This window comes from Bubalus kerabau, chromosome 6 (genome assembly GCF_029407905.1).
Source record: "Bubalus kerabau isolate K-KA32 ecotype Philippines breed swamp buffalo chromosome 6, PCC_UOA_SB_1v2, whole genome shotgun sequence".
Taxonomy (NCBI): Eukaryota; Metazoa; Chordata; class Mammalia; order Artiodactyla; family Bovidae; genus Bubalus; species Bubalus kerabau.
Genome location: NC_073629.1, coordinates 17,918,231 through 17,935,011, shown reverse-complemented (window position 1 = coordinate 17,935,011; position 16,781 = coordinate 17,918,231). Strand labels below are relative to the sequence as shown.

Sequence of the window (16,781 nt, the reverse complement as noted above, 5' to 3'; positions counted from 1 at the left end):
TAATGAAGAAGTTTGAAACTGAGTATCAAAAAATTATGCCCAAAACCACACCTGGTAAGGAAGCTGCTGCCAACACCACCTCCACTCCACCAGTGCAACACGTGTGCCAGGAACACACCCTTGCATCCTCAGCCAACAGCAAAAGGGAGCCACCACCCTTGTCAGAAAAATATGTTCTACAAGGAGACCCCCTTCCCACTGCTCCTGTCTACAGCAAATTCTAATTTGTAGAGCCAGATTGTAAAAGGCCCTGTGAGACTGGTTTTCTGGGTTCTACTTGGGGAGAAGAGATGCATATGTTTATAACATAGACCATACATAGTAAGACATTCAAAGGGTATTGGAAAATGAGGAGAGGGATTACATATATTTGCCACAAGCTCAAATTGGTACTGGGTTTATATCCAGACCAGTTGCGATGACACCTAGCAAAGTCAGATATTTGAAACATCTGTCAGGGAGTTCAGTTTTGCTAGGTGGAAATCACCCTGATAAGCATTTGAAAACAAAAATGGAACACTGAATATCTCAGGCAGGCTGCACCCATGTAGGACAGTGAGAGAGTGAAAGCAATAGAGTCATGTCCAACTCTTTGTGACCCCATGGACTGTATAGGCCAGAACACTGGAGTGGGTAGCCTTTCCCCTCTCCAGGGCATCTTCCCAATCCAGGGATCGAACCCAGGTCTCCCGCATTGCAGGTGGATTCTTTACCAGCTGAGCCACAAGTGAAGCTCAAGAATACTGGTGAGTAGCCTATCCCTTCTCCAGAGGATCTTCCTGACTCAGGAATCCAACTGGGCTCTCCTGCATTGAAGGCAGATTCTTTACCAACTGAGCTACCAGGGAAGCCCATATAGGACAGATTTAACTATATTTTTCAGTTGTGTACTGGAGAAGGGAATGGCAAACTACTTCAGTATTCTTGCCTTGAGAACCCCATGAACAGTATGAAAAGGCAAAAAGATAGGATACTGAAAGATGAACTCCCCAGGTCAGTAGGTGCCCAATATGCTACTAGAGATCACTGGAGAAATAACTCCAGAAAGAATGAAGGGATGGAGCCAAAGAAAAAACAGTACCCAGTTGTGAATGTGACTGATGATCTGAAGTAAAGTCTGATGCTGTAAAGAGCAATATTGCATAGGAACCTGAAATGTTAGATCCATGAATCAAGGTCAATTGGAAGTAGTCAAACAGGAGATGGCAAGACTGAACATTGACATTTTAGGAATCAGTGAACTAAAATGGGCTGAAATGGGTGAATTTAACTCAGATGACCATTATATCTACTACTGTGGGCAAGAATCTCTTAGAAGAAATGGAGTAGCCATCATAGTCAACAAAAGAGTCCGAAATGCAGTACTTGGATGCAATCTCAAAAACGACACAACCATTCAGGTATGACCTAAGTCAAATCCTTTACGATTATACAGTGGAAGTGACAAATAGATTCAAGGGATTAGATTTAATAGAGTGCCTGAAGAACTATGGACAGAGGTTTGTGACATTGTACAGGAGGCAGTGATCAAGACCATCCCCAAGAAAAAGAAATGCAAAAAGGCAAAATGGTTGTCTGAGGAGGCCTTACAAATAGCTGAGAAAAGAAGAGAACTGAAAGGCAAAGGAGAAACATAGACCCATCTGAATGCAGAGTTCCAAAGAATAGCAAGGAGAAATACGAAAGTCTTCCTCTGTGATCAATGCAAAGAAATAGAGGAAAACAATAGAATGGGAAAGACTAGAGATCTTTTCAAGAAAATTAGAGATACCAAGGGAATATTTCATGCAAAGATGGGCTCAATAAAAGACAGAAGTGGTATGGACCTAACAGAAGCAGAAGATATTAAGAAGAGGTGGCAAGAATGCACTGAAGAACTGTACAAAAAAGATCTTCATGACCCAGATAACCATGATGGTGTGATCACTCACCCAAAGCCAGACAGCCTGGAATGTGAAGTCAAGTGGGCCTTAGGAAGCATCACTACTAACAAAGCTAGTGGAGGTGATGGAATTCCAGTTGAGCTATTTCAGTCCTAACAGATAATGTTGTGAAAGCGTTGCACTCAATATGTCAGCAAATTTGGAAAACTCAGCAGTGGCCACAGGACTGGAAAAGGTCAGTTTTCATTCCAGTCCCAAAGAAAGGCAATGCCAAAGAATGCTCAAACTGCTGCACGATTGCACTCATCTCACATGCTAATAAAGTAAGGCTCAAAATTCTCCAAGCCAGGCTTCAACAGTATGTGAACCATGAACTTCCAGATGTTCAAGCTGGCTTTAGAAAAGGCAGAGGAACCAGAGATCAAATTGCCAACATCTGCTGGATCATTGAGAAAGCAAGAGAGTTCCAGAAAAACTTCTGCTTTATTGACTATTCCAAAGCCTTTGACTGTGTGGATCACAATAAAATGTGGAAAATTCTTCAAGATGTGGGAATATCAGACCACCTGACCTGCCTCCTGAGAAATCTATATGCAAGTCAAGAAGTAACAGTTAGAACTGGACATGGAACAACAGAGTAGTTCCAAATCAGGAAAGGAGTATGTCAAGGCTGTATATTGTCACCCTGCTTATTTAACTTCTATGCAGAGTACATCATGAGAAACGCTGGGCTGGAAGAAGCACAAGCTGGAATCAAGATTGCCGGGAGAAATATCAATAACTTCAGAAATGCAGATGACACCACCCTTTTGGCAGAAAGCAAAGAAGAACTGAGGAGCCTCTTGATAAAAGTGAAAGAGGAGAGTGAAAATTCTGACTTAAAACTCAACAGTTAGAAAACTAAGTTCATGGCATCTGGTCCCATCACTTCATGGCAAATAGATGGAGAAACAGCAGAAATAGTGTCAGACTTTATTTTCTTGGACTCCAAAATCACTGCAGATAGTGACTGAAGCCATGAAATTAAAAGATGCTTGCTCCTTGGAAGAAATCCATGACATACCTAGATAGCATATTAAGAAGCAGGGAGACATTACTTTGCCAACAAAGGTCCGTCTAGTCAAGGCTATGGTTTTTCCTGTGGTCATGTATGGATGTGAGAGTTGGACTATAAAGAAAGCTGAGTGCAGAAAAATTGATGCTTTTGAACTGTGGTGTTGGAGAAGGCTCTTGAGAGTCACTTGGACTGCAAGAAGATCCAACCAGTCCATCCTAAAGGAGATCAGTCCTGGGTGTTCATTGGAAGGACTGATGCTGAAGCTGAAACTCCAATACTTTGGCCACCTGATGCGAAGAGTTGACTCATTGGAAAAGACTCTGATGCTGGGAAAGATTGAGGGCAGGAGGAGAAGGGGATGACAGAGGATGAGATGGTTGGATGGCATCACCGACTCAGTGGACATGAGTTTGGATAGACTATGGGAGTTGGTGATGGACAGGGAGGCCTGGATTGCTGCAGTCCATGGGGTCACAAAGTGTCAGACATGACTGAGCAACTGAACTGAACTGAACTGATCAGTTGTGTTATAATTTTGACTGTGTAGATGTTATCACAGGTTTCAGACTCATGGAATTATTAGAATAGTTAGAGTTAATATTTTTATCTTAACAGTTCTACCTGATATTGCCTCTATTTCTCCCATCCATCTTTCTCCATCTCACTCATGTTGCTGCTGCTGTTGCTGCTGCTAAGTCGCTTCAGTCGTATCCGACTCTGTGCAACCCCATAGACGACCACCCACCAGGCTCCCCCGTCCCTGGGATTCTCCAGGCAAGAACACTGGAGTGGGTTGCCATTTCCTTCTCCAATGCATGAAAGTGAAAACTGAAAGTGAAGTCGCTCAGTCGTGTCCGACCCTCAGCGACCCCATGGACCGCAGCCTTCCAGGCTCCTCCGTCCATGGGATTTTCCAAACAAGAGTACTGGAGTGGGGTGCCATTGCCTGCTCCAAAGAACACTGTTACATTCATCCAAATACCCTCACTTCTTGCCTGGCCTAACTGTAAGAGCATCTCAAATGGTCTTCTTCAACCCCTGATGCCCTATAAACCATTCACCACACTGCAGCCAAACTACACGTGAGACTACATTATTTGCTTGATATCCTTCTGTGGCTTCCTTTTAGACTTAAAAACATTCTGACCTCCCTAACATTGACCCATAAGGCTCTGATTGTTTGACTATCTCCTCATATTTAATTCCATGAAGCATGAGTCGCAACATGCTCCCCTGGCCTGGCTTAGGAGCTCTGGTCACATTGGCCTCTCTGCTCCTCATGTGATCCAGGTTCCTTCCCTCTGACCTCTTCCCTCCTCTCAGCCAGGAGCTGTCTTTCCCTGATTGACTTTGATGCCCTATACAGCATTCAGGCTAACTCTGATGGATTATTCTGTTTGGGCAAGGTTAGTTCCTCCTGTTTTATGCTCTTTTTACCCTGAATCACTCTTTCATGACACATGTAGAATTATTAAAGAATTATTCATGTTACCACTTGTTCAATGTCTATTGACCTTGATGAATTTAAGTTTCATGAGTTAGTCACTGTTTTATGTCCAACACCTAACAGTTTCCAGGACAAGTGAGGTCCTTAATTAATATCTGTGGAATCACTCTTTTCCTCTTCTCTCCCCTCTGGAAGCTAAGATTAGGCCAAGCATGAGATGAAAACTGATAATGCCTCAGAAAGAATAGGGTTCTGTCAACCAGGATAGTGAAACTAGAGTGTGCATGCATGCTCAGTCATGTCCAACTCTTTGCAACCCCATGGACTGTAGCCCACCAGGCTCCTCTGTCCATGCGATTTCCCAGGCAAGAATACTGGAGTGTGTTGCCATGCCCTCCTTCAGGGGATCTTTCTGACTCAGGGATCAAACTCTCATCTCTTTTGTCTCGTGCATTGCAGGAGGATTCTTTACCACTGAGCCACCTGGGAAGCTCCCAGCCAGGATACTGGGTTCCAATATTCACTGTGCAGCCCTAGACACATTACTTCATATTTCTAGACTTTGATTCAATGGTTGGAACATAGAAAAAGCAAACTTTGACTTATTGATTGAACTTCCTCTATAGTCTATTAGTTCATTGCCTACACATAATAATACATTTATCCATCCATCCATGTCTGCTTATCTGTCTTAATTACCCCCCAGGTATTCTGTCCCATACCTGGCCAGAAAGAATCACTCCATCCATTGTTCTGTCTAAACTGCCCTTGTCCTCAGAAGATCCCAGTACATGAAGAAGACTGACTTGATGCCTCCCAGCCCACGTGTAGCCGGGGTCTGGAGCAAATAGCTAGTATTTTCACAGCAGTTCTGATTCATGTCAGTTCCTGAAAACTAACTCCTGATTTTCAAAGGAAACTCCACTTTGGTGGCTGAATAGACGCTAACATTTTCCTCTCACCAGAAGAGCACCCATGAAGGAGAAATAAAATAATAAGACTCCTTTTTCCAGAACCTCTGGAGCTTTCCAAGAAAGCACTCATTGATGGTCAGCAAAGCTGATTCCAATTTTATACAACCAGTTTTTGCAGCCACTGTAAGTAAAAGTGAAAGAATAAAGCAATAATACCAATACATCTTTTCATTATGACTAATGTGGATAATCAGAGAAGGAGATGGCACCCCACTCCAGTACTCTTGTCTGGAAAATCCCATGGACGAAGGAGCCTGGTAGGCTGCAGTCCATGGGGTCTCGAAGAGTCGGACACGACTGAGCGGACTTCACTTTCAATTTTCACTTTTCACTTACATGCATTGGAGGAGGAAATGGCAACCCACTCCAGTGTTCTTGCCTGGAGAATCCCAGGGACGGGGGAGCCTGGTGGGCTGCCGTCTATGGGGTCGCACAGAGTCGGACACGACTGAAGTGACTTAGAAGCAGCAATGTGGATAATATAATTCAAGAATGTAGATATCTAGGGAAATAATTTTAGAACTTAGCACGATGTGTTAAGTGGATGGATAACCTGATCTTATCATAACAGTCCCTGTAATATCCGAGAGCGAGGAGAATATAGAATACTTGCAATACTCCTTTCTACTTACTTCTTCCCAAAGGCATCTCCTGTTCAGATTCCTATCACCACGGGTGAGTTTTGCTTACTCTAGAACTTCATGCACACTGAATCATACAAAACTCACTCTGCTCTGTTTGACTTCTTTTGCTGAACCTGTTTTGATATTTGTCATGTTATTGTTTAATCAGTAGTTTTTTTAGGTATTTTTTAATTGCTTGGCATGTTCTGCTGTGTGAATTATCTACAATTTGTTCATCTATTTGTATGTTGACAAACATTTGCATTGTTTCGGTTTGGTGTTATGCAAACAAAGCTATTATGAATATTTATGTACAAGTCTTTTATGAATATATGTTTTTATTTCTCTTAAATAAGTATTTAGAAACAAAGCTTCATGGTCATAGCAGAGAAATATGGTTAACATTGTAAGAAACTGCTAAATTGTTTCCTAAATTGACTGTGTCATTTGCATTCCCACCAGCATTGTGTGAGGCTTCCAATTGTTCCACATCCTTATCATGCTTGTTTTAGTCACTTACTTATCTTTAGCCATTTTCATGATCTGAAATGGTACCTCATGGGGCTTTTTAACTTCATTTCCCTGATTAGTAATGTTGTTAAGCATGCTTTTTGGTATTTATACATTTTACTTGACCATAAATGTTGAGTCCATCTCTGGATTCTTTATACAGTTCCATTGATCTATATGTCTATTACATGACAAAGCCATGCATTTTGATGGATGGACATTTGTAGTCTGTCTTGAAATCAGATAATGTGGGGCCCTCAATTTTGTTCTTTTCCAAGATTGTTTGGTTTAGTTTATGTTCTTTGTATTTCCATATAAATGTTAAATTTGGCCTGTTGATTTCTCCCCAAAAAGTTAACCAGAATTTTTATTGGGATTATAAGAACTCAATAGCTCAACTTAAGGGGACTGATATGTTTTAAAGAATGTGTTATCCAATGTATAAATCCTGTATATCTCTTCATTTATTTACATCTTTTTGAAAATTTCTCTGGATTATTCTATAGTTTTCAATATAGACATCTTGAACATTTTTGTTAAATATATTTCTAATACTTTATGACTTATATGCTATTATGAGTTTATTTTTTACTTTATTTCCAATTGTTTGGTGATGGTATACAGAAATAGATTGGCCTTATATTCTGTGGCATTGCTAAAATCACTTAATTCCAATATATATTTGTGTAAATTCCTTAGATATTTCTACATAGGGAGACTGAAACTCTCTGTCATGGTCTGAAGTTATTGTTCATGCATGGAATTTCTTCAGGGACGCTTCAATCCTGCTCTTAAGGTCTTTCAACTATTGCATCAGACCAACCCAGCTTATCTAGGATATTCTCCCCTATACAAAGTCATTTAATTAGGAACATTAGTCACATCTGCCTCTGTGCAACACCTAGATTAGTGTTTGAATAACTAGGGATTGTAGCCTGGCCAAGCTGACACGTCAGATCATTACAGGGCTATTCAAATTTTCTTCATGTGTTAGTTTTTGTCACTTGATTTCCAAGGAGTTTGTCCCTTTACTATAAGTTGTAGAATTTATTGTTATGAAGTTGTTTATGATAACTGCTGATTATCTTTTTTGTAATAATCTCATGCCTATCATTTGTGGAACATTTTCTATCCATCTTCAGTATACACAGCAATGTCACCATGTGTATAAAGACGCTCAAGACACAACTAAATAATAATAATATTTTTTAAACCCTAGGATTCATCTCTGATTTCTTGTGTTATCTCACACAGATAATTCCTTCCAAAGCCCTCAAGTTCTGTACTAAGAACGGAATCACTTCTCATCTTTTCATTACCTCCCGTGTTCTTATCCCAGTTGGAGTCAGCATTATTCTCTCTCTGAGCCACTGCAAAAGTCACCTGTCTTGTCTCTTTCTTCTTATCCCGTGCCACAATCCCTTATCAGAACTGCAGCAATCATATCAAGACATAAATAACATAATGCTCTCTCTTTACTGAAATTGTCAAATATCATCCCATTTCAGAATAAAATCCAAAGTCCTTACTGTCCTAAAAATATTCCATGCTACGGTCCTTAATATTTTGCTATTCTCATCATCTCTCACTCTCTCTTTCATTACATTGCAGGAATATTGACTTTAAAATTAACATTTAATTGGACTAAATTTGAAATATAAATAAATAAAATTACAACTTAAGTACACAGCTCAATAAACTTTCACTAGCTAAATAGCCATCTAACCAATACATAGACGAAGAAATAGCTTGTTACCAGCATCCCAGTGGTCCATCCTATTGTGCCCCCTCCCAGTCACTAGCTACCCATAAATAGAACCACTCTCCTGACATCTAACACCACAGATTAGCTTTCCTTATTTTGAAATCCATAAAAAGGAAATCATACAGTAGAAATTCTTTATTGCCTGGATTTTTTTCCTTCAAAACTGTGTTAGTGAGCTTCACTCATTTCCCAGTGTGTAATTGTGGATCATAGTTTAGTTCTTTCTCATTGTATAGTTTTTCACTTCCAGAATATACCATTATTTATGTATTTTTATTTACTGTTAACAGCCATTTTACTAGTTTCCAGTTTAAAAAAAATTTAAGTGGTGCTACTGTGAACATTCGTGTTTATATATTTTTGTTACAATATGCATATACCTCTGTTGGGCGCTCTGCTCTAGTAGATACTGCTAATTTTTCCAAAATTTTAATACAACTTTTACTCCTGTCAACAGTATATAAAAGTTTTAACTGTTCCACACACTAAGCAATCTTGATGGTGTCTTTTTCACATTAGTCATTTAAGTGGTGATATAGAGATAATATGATTTCAACTTTCAATTCTCTTGTGATTGATGAGATTGAGCACATTATTATACATTTATTGGAAATTTGAAAATACCCTTCCATCAACTCCCTGTTCAAGTTGTTTGGACAGTTTTCTATTTCTGCTTCTTGTTTTTTGTTGATCTGCAGGAGTGTGTGTTTGAGTGTGTTGGGTTGGGGGGGGTGGTTCTAGACACAAGTTCTTTGTGAGATATATGTATTATAAGTAGCTTCTCCATCTCTGTGGCTTGCGTTTTTACAATCATAATGGTGTATTTTAAAAACCAGAAATCTTATAATTATGCTTTTTATGCCTTGTTTGTGGACTCTTTGCTATTGACAAGATCATAAAGATTTTCTTTCCTTTTTTTTTTGAGTCTATCATTTTACCATTCAAATGTAGATCCATCACCAAAAGACAGCAGCATTCTAGACTTGGGCACTACTTCCCACCATGTATCTGAAAGTATGACTTTTCAAACCTTGAGATAGGTAGAAAGATAGCTGAAGGTGTCACTTTTATTGTTGGGTTTCTATTTTTTAAACTAAATATTAATTTCGCTTACTTTAAAATAAAATGATTTTTAAATTTAACTTGAACAGGTAATAAAATCATCTTTCAAAAAGAAAAAAATGTAGATCTATAATCTACCCAGAACTAATTTTCATTTACGATATAAGGTAGAGGTCAAGATATATACAAATCTAAATTCTGCTGAAAGACCAAGAATATTTGAAGAAAGTACATTAATCCCTATATCCCTCTGCCTCACTCATCACACACACATATTAAATCCTTTCAGAGGAAACAGAAATGTGGTTATTCACCCTAAAGCTGCCAAACCAGAGTTTTTAGTGCAAAGAGAGGATCTAGCAAGTGTTTTCAAGAACCAAGTGAGACATCGTTTACCACGAAATGGTGGGCAAGCCCCTTTGATCTCCTGCCAGGCTGAGCCCAGAATAAAAGGACCCTGTTCCAAGCTTCTTCACTGCATTTGAATTCCACAAGCCTGGAACAAGCCAGAGAGGCAGGTGAGCAGGGAGACTCTGCTCTGTGGGAAAGGAAGCCCTCCAGGATGCCATCCATAGGTTCTGGTAGGAGGGAATGAGAAGGTTGTATAGAGCCATGGGTTGGGATGGAATACAGAAAAAGAAAGACAGATGACAGAAACAGCAATCAGTTCAGTTCAGTTGCTCAGTTGTGTCTGACTCTTTGCCACCCCATGAATTGCAGCACGCTAGCCCTCCCTGTCCATCACCAACTCCCGGAGTTCACTCAGACTCACATCCATCAAGTCAGTGGTGCCATCCAGCCATCTCATCCTCTGTCGTCCCCTTCTCCTCCTGCCCCTAATCCCTCCCAGCATCAGGGTCTTTTCCAATGAGTCAATTGGAACAGATAAATAAAACAAACCAGAAAACAAAAACCAGCTGGGACAGACCTCGAGCAGGGAGAAGTGTGATACAGAAAGTTGGGGTCTGAATCAGGTGTCAGTAAACTAGAGCTCACCTATTTTGGGAAATAACATTTCATTGGAATACTCTCATGCTCATCTGTTTACATATTACCTATACCTGCTTTTAGTTTTAGTATTTTTTATTGATGTATAGTTGTTTTACAATGTTGTGTTAATTTCTGTTCTAGAGCAAACAAATTCAGTTATACATATGTATATATTCTTTTTTTATATCCTTCTCCATTAAGGTTTGTCATAGAATATTGAATATAGTTCTGTGTTATACAGTAGGACCTTGTTATTTATCCATTCTATAAATAGAAGCTTTTATTTGCTAACCCCAACATCCCACTCCCTCCTTCCCTCAAGCCTCTTCCCCTTCACAACCACCAATCGGTTCTCTATGTCTTTGATTTTCTGTTTCACACATATGTTCATTTGTATCATATTTTACATTCCTCATATAAGTGATGTCACATGGCATTTGTCTTTTTCTATCTGACTTTCTTCACTTAGTATGAAGTGAAGTTGCATCAGTCTAGTTGCATCAGTGATTCTTACCTATGCCTGCTTTTATGTCACGATGGCAAAGTTGGAGAGTTGTGACAAAGCCTGGTCAGAAAAGCCTAAAATTTTTATTACCTGGCCCTTTAGAGGAAAAGTTTGCTGAGTGCTGTTCTAAAACAGAAAATAATTTGAGATGAATTTGAATAAAGTTACAGATGAGAAAGCTCCAGATCAGCCTACCAAATGCTGATAAAGCTGAGGACAGAACTTAGCTTACATAGCCCCCAGGCTTTGTTCTTTCTTATGCTCCACCTTGAATCTTCCTATTGTTTCAAGGTCAAGCTTTTGACCCCAGGCCAGAGCATGATTTATCTAGTGAGGACCTGGGCCAGATGCCTGCCTGGGGTTTCCTACTGAGTCTGACCCTGCTCTGGATTCTGATTTTAAGACAGCCAATGCAAAAGAGCAGTAATTATCCTTGAAGAAGCAGTGATCAAGTTTAAATTAGTCAGGAATAATACAAAGGACTAGAGATGTTGCCAAAAATGGCAAACTGAGGGGAAGAAGAGCCTCAGCAACAGATAGGGGCCCAGTCTCTGAGAAAGGAACTACCCCATGGTATCTGGAAACAACATAATCTAAACTCTCCAAATTCATCTCTCTGCTTCAACACGTCTTATAAACTTTAGCAAGTGCTCTCATGTCCTCCCAAGCTTTTTTTCTTCAAACTGACTACTCTAAAGACATTTTGTCTTTTATTTTCAGGCACATTTTCCAAACCCATTCTTTCCCCTGACTCTTTGCAGAGTCGGAACATGCTCCTTTTAAAGGAAAGAGTACACAGTCCAGGCACCAGTGCTCGGGTGCAGCAGAGTAGGCATTGGCAACTGCAGGCCAGCCCCCAAGAAAAGTCCCTTTTTGGCCACTGTGATCTGTGGAGGCTCCTGTAGGGTGGGAAGAATAGGGAGGAAGTGAAATAGGGTGGTTATAGTGTTGATCTTAAAGAAGAAAGTAACAAGTGACAGTACTTCTCTCTTGTGTGTGTTTGGAAATAATCTCCTCCACTGATGTTGTCTCATTCTCAGTTCAGTTCAGTTCAGTCACTCAGTCATGTCCGACTCTTTGCAACCCCATGAATCGCAGCACGCCAGGCCTCCCTGTCCATCACCAACTCCCGGAATTCACTCAGACTCACGTCCATCAAGTCGGTGATGCCATCCAGCCATCTCATCCTCTGTCGTCCCCTTCTCCTCCTGCCCCCAATCCCTCCCAGCATCAGAGTCTTTTCCAATGAGTCAACTCTTCGCATGAGGTGGCCAAAGTACTGGAGTTTCAGCTTTAGCATCATTCCTTCCAAAGAACACCCAGGGCTGATCTCCTTCAGAATGGACTGGTTGGATCTCCTTGCAGTCCAAGGGACTCTCAAGAGTCTTCTCCAACACCACAATTCAAAAGCATCAAGTCTTTGCCTCATTCTAAATGGCTTTTTTTTCTTTCTTTCTTTCAATTTATCTTCAGTAAAAGGAAAAGGTCCTGTCAGCAGCAGCAATAATACAAAGTCCCCTGCCAGGTCTACCCAGGTTCCTGTGAACTGCCCTCCCCAGGTTCCTTCATGCGGTCCTCCCAGGTTCCTGTGCCCTGCATTCCCTAAGTCACTGTCACCTGCCCTCCCCGGGTATGCGACCCTCCCCAGGTTTCTTGGTACTGCCCTCCCTGAGCTCCTGAACCCTGCCCTCCCAAGCCATGTCCCCCTTCCCCGCCAGCAGGAATACCTGCCAAAGCAGAAATGACACCTCTGAAGTAACACCACCCTCTACCACCTGATCATGAAGACACTGCATCCAGCACCATCCCCTCACTTCCAATAAACAACTGAGAAGACACTGCCTCTCTTCAGACTCAAGGAGAAAGGTATCATTACAGTGTATTGGATTTTCCTCTCCAGTACATTCCTCCCAGCTTTTCCACCAGGAGATTGCATGGTGTGGCCAGAAGTGCCATGCTCTCCAACTCTTCCCTAGAGGCCAGACCTGTTCCTGCCCCTCTCCTCCACTCCTTCCACTCCTCCTCCACCTTGTCCAGGTCAGGACAAGGCCACACTTTCTACCTGCTGTCTCCTCTACCATGCTTCCCCCGGCTGGTCATATGAGGTACCTACAAGGACACAGATATTCTTGATCACCAACTGGCCTCACTAGGAGTTGTAGTTGTAAACTGTAAAGTTTTCCAGGAGCAAACACAGCTGAAAAATTAACAACAACAACAACAAAATCTGCTTAAGCCAATCAGAACTTCTCCAGACTTCTTCAGAGCAGACTCCACACTCCTCAGTGAAGACAATGGACTTTTCTGTTTGTATTTCCTTCCTACACTCCCCACAACCCCTAAGAAAGCTCACCCTGCCTGCTAGACTCCAAGTCCATTAAAAATTTTCCAAACTATTTCATGTTCTTTCCTGCATGCTTCTCAAAAAAATATCTTATTCCCTTATTTGCCCTGTCTCTGTGTTATCGAAAGTCGGGGTATGGCTGCTCTCTCCTCAAAGCCAATAAAGAGGTCAGGTTTGTGCAAAACGAAGTTTGCTTTATTTTGGATGCTGGCAACCGGGAGTGGGGGCGGTGAGGGACATAAAGGCCCATTCTCCCCATCCGCTGACTCCCCCCTTCCTGATTCTACTCCAACGATGGGGGGTGGGGTGGTGAAAGGTTTTATAGACAGAAGGAGGGGCTGCTTGCAGAAACAGCAGTCAGCCTTGACAGTCATCTTCAAATTGGTCATCAGTGGTCTGACCAGCATCAGCTTTGCTGTTTTAGGTGCAGTTAACCTTCAGTTCCAGGGAGAGTTTGTTTCCAGTTCTTTGAGGCCAATTCTCAGAATTATGGCAGCTTATGTTGGTGGGTACAGTCTGGTCATTATGTAGTTAACTTATTTCACCCGGTAGGGGCTTCAGTATCTATAAAACAGCTCACCAGATATGGCTCAGAATATTATTGATAGCCCTTGAGGAGGAACTAAGGGTCCTTAACTACGGATCAATGATTACATTATTATTATTTGGTCTCCTTTGACTGTTTTCCTTTGTTTCTGCATTTTCTAACTCTTGTGATTAAACTTATTCTTTGGCTAAAGTTTCTCCACAGACAAAAGGCAGGCTGAGGACACGGCGGGGAGAAGGGCAAGCCATAGGATCCTGCTCCATTTCTCTACTCTCTTACTGGGGTTGGGAGAAGGACACAGAGGGACAAGTCTGGGCCTGAGAAAAGAAGCTTCTGAGACCGAGTGGAAAATCACTGGGAGCTCCAGAGAGCCACTACGGGGCAGGCATGGGAGGTCCCTGAGTCAGAGACAGCAGAGTAACACAGGTGAGGAAACATGAAGGAAGTTCTCCTGGGGGTTTAGCCTCAGCTTGCTGGGAGGTTACTCCATCAATCAACTACTTCACTAGTCAGTCTCTGTACTTTCATTCAATAAACATTGATTCGTGTCAGTACAGTGTCTTGCACTAAGACCTAGAGGAAAAAAAGAGAAGGAGATAGAAGCTTTCTGGAGAAGACTGCTCAGTGGTCTGCTGGGTGGGCACGGACGTACCACATGGACCATTAGATTGCATCTGACAAAGGCACATCAGTGGTGATGTACACTCACTCACCCAGGGCTGAGGGGGTGTATGAAACCCACAGAAGATGAGGAACCAAGTACATTGGGGATGACTCCTTGATTTCCTAACCAGGCTCCTTCACTGGCTGCTTATGTAACTCAGGCAAGACCTTCTTTGAAGCCAATCATATTCCGTGATTATGGATTTTTTAATCTAATCATAGTCCATGAATATCCCAATTTTCATTTTCCCACCAATCACACCACGCTGCTGCTGCTGCTAAGTCGCTTCAGTCGTGTCCTACTCTGTGCTACCCCATAGACAGCAGCCCACCAGGCTCCCCCGTCCCTGGGATTCTCCAGGCAAGAACACTGGAGTGGGTTGCCATTTCCTTCTCCAATGCATGAAAGTGAAAAGTAAAAGTGAAGTCGCTCAGTCATGTCCAACTCTTCGCGACCCCATCAACTGCAGCCTACCAGGCTCCTCTGTCCATGGGATTTTCCAGTCAAGAGTACTGGAGTGGGGTGCCATTGCCTTCTCCGAATCACACCATAGAGCCTCTCATTTTCATGAAGGTCCATGTCATACACCTGAAGGGTATGAAATTTTAAAAATAAAAAGTAGGTGTATAAGAGAGAAGGAACTAATGTTTGCCTACAGTAGGAAGACTTGTCAGACTTCCCCAGTTTCCATCCATTTCCTTTTCTTTCAGTGGATTGTAGGTTCCTAGGTTGTAGATTCCCCTCACTGTGCCCAGGAATGTCCCCACTGGTTGATTCCAGATTCTGAAACCGGCCAAAGGCCAACCGGTTCTCTTTTTTAATCTTGATATAATCTCTTCCCTTGTTCCTAAATGTTTCTCAGGTTACCACTGTTTTGTAGGTGTACTGAATATATTTTCTCCACAATTTTAAAAGATTGGAGTCTTTTATAAACTATTAGCAATTTCTTAACATCTTAACTTCCAGGTAAAAACTATTGGCTGGTAGGTAAAGGCTTCCATTCATTCACCTCCCTGCCCAAACCACAGAGGTGTTTCATCACATGGGAACTAGTATTAATAATAGCAGAAGCTCAGAGACTCCTGGGCTATGCCTAGGTAAGGATCACAAGGTGAGTGCTTTTTGTGAAGCAGACTAGGGTGAGGTTTCCACTTCTTTAGGTTGCATTATTGGGCATAAGAAACCTTCTCCTGGTCCCCTGTCCAGTCCAGGAATACTTCATGGTGAAATGAAAGAAAAAGGATGCATTGTCCCTGTGTGAAGCCAGGAGAACGGAAGACTGGGTAAACTTGCATGAGAGGGTAAACACATTAAAAAGTTTTAGGAAGAGACATAATCCCCTCTCTATCATCCCTGGATGATTCCTGTGACTACCTACGCACCCTAGCTGGGCTTGTGAAGTCACTCAGTCGTGTCCGACTCGTTGTGACCCCATGGACAGTAGCCTGCACCAGGCTCCTCCGTCCATCAGATTTTCTAGGCAAGAGTACTGGAGTGGGTTGCCATTTCCTTCTCCAGGGAATCTTCTCAACCCAGGGATCGAACCCAGGTCTCCCGCACTGTAGACAGACGCTTTACCATCTGAGCCACCAGGGCATGTTAATCATAGTCTTTGAAGAAAACATGATCCTGCATCATGTAAGTGGACCTCATTCTATGAGTTGAAAGCCTAAATACAAAAGAAGCCCCTGGAGTTGAAGAGGTTTAAAAAAAAAAGTTAAGAAGTTTTTAAAAAAACAAAACCCATGGACTATACAGTCCATGGAATTCTCCAGGCCAGACAGAATACTGGAGTAGGTAGCCTTTCCCTTCTCCAGGGGAATCTTCCCAACCCAGGGATCGAACCTAGGTCTCCTGCTTTGCAGGAGGATTCTTTACCAGCTGAACTATGAGGGAAGCCCAAAGTTTGGCCTGCTGCATTGGCCAGGAATCGAACCTGGGTCAGCTGCTTGGAAGGCAGCTATGCTCACCACTATATCACCAATGCTGAAGAAAACATGATCCTACATTATGTAAGTAGAGCTCATCCTATGAGTTGAAAGCCTGAATACAAAAAAAGATTGACCTGTCCCAAGGGAATTCTATGACCAGGCTGGCGGTGTGTTCAAACTGCAAACTTCCCTGGGTCTCCAGCCAGCCTGCCTGCTCTGCAGGTTTTGCACTTGCTGGCCTCCATGATCACATGAGCCAATTTCTTAAAAATATACATATTCACTTCCTACTGGTTCTATTTCTCTGGACATTCCTGACATATGCTTATTCAAACTGCAGGATGCAGAGACGGGGGCTTGGCTAGAGGTTTAAAGAGAACCGTTGGACATGGCACAGAAGCAGAAGCACAGGGGGTGTGGAAGATTGAAGAGACTGAATGGCGTGACCCAGCCTCCCAGAACCCATTGCTGTGCCGCCC

At 42.1% G+C, this 16,781-nt stretch overlaps 1 non-coding gene across 1 annotated transcript; it reads right to left on the bottom strand.

Moving 5' to 3' along the window:
* Positions 1 to 16,286: 16,286 nt before the first annotated feature.
* On the bottom strand, positions 16,287 to 16,358 carry TRNAG-UCC (transfer RNA glycine (anticodon UCC)). The gene has a single exon. It is a non-coding gene; the product is annotated as a tRNA-Gly (tRNA).
* Between the last annotated feature and the right edge of the window lie 423 nt (positions 16,359 to 16,781).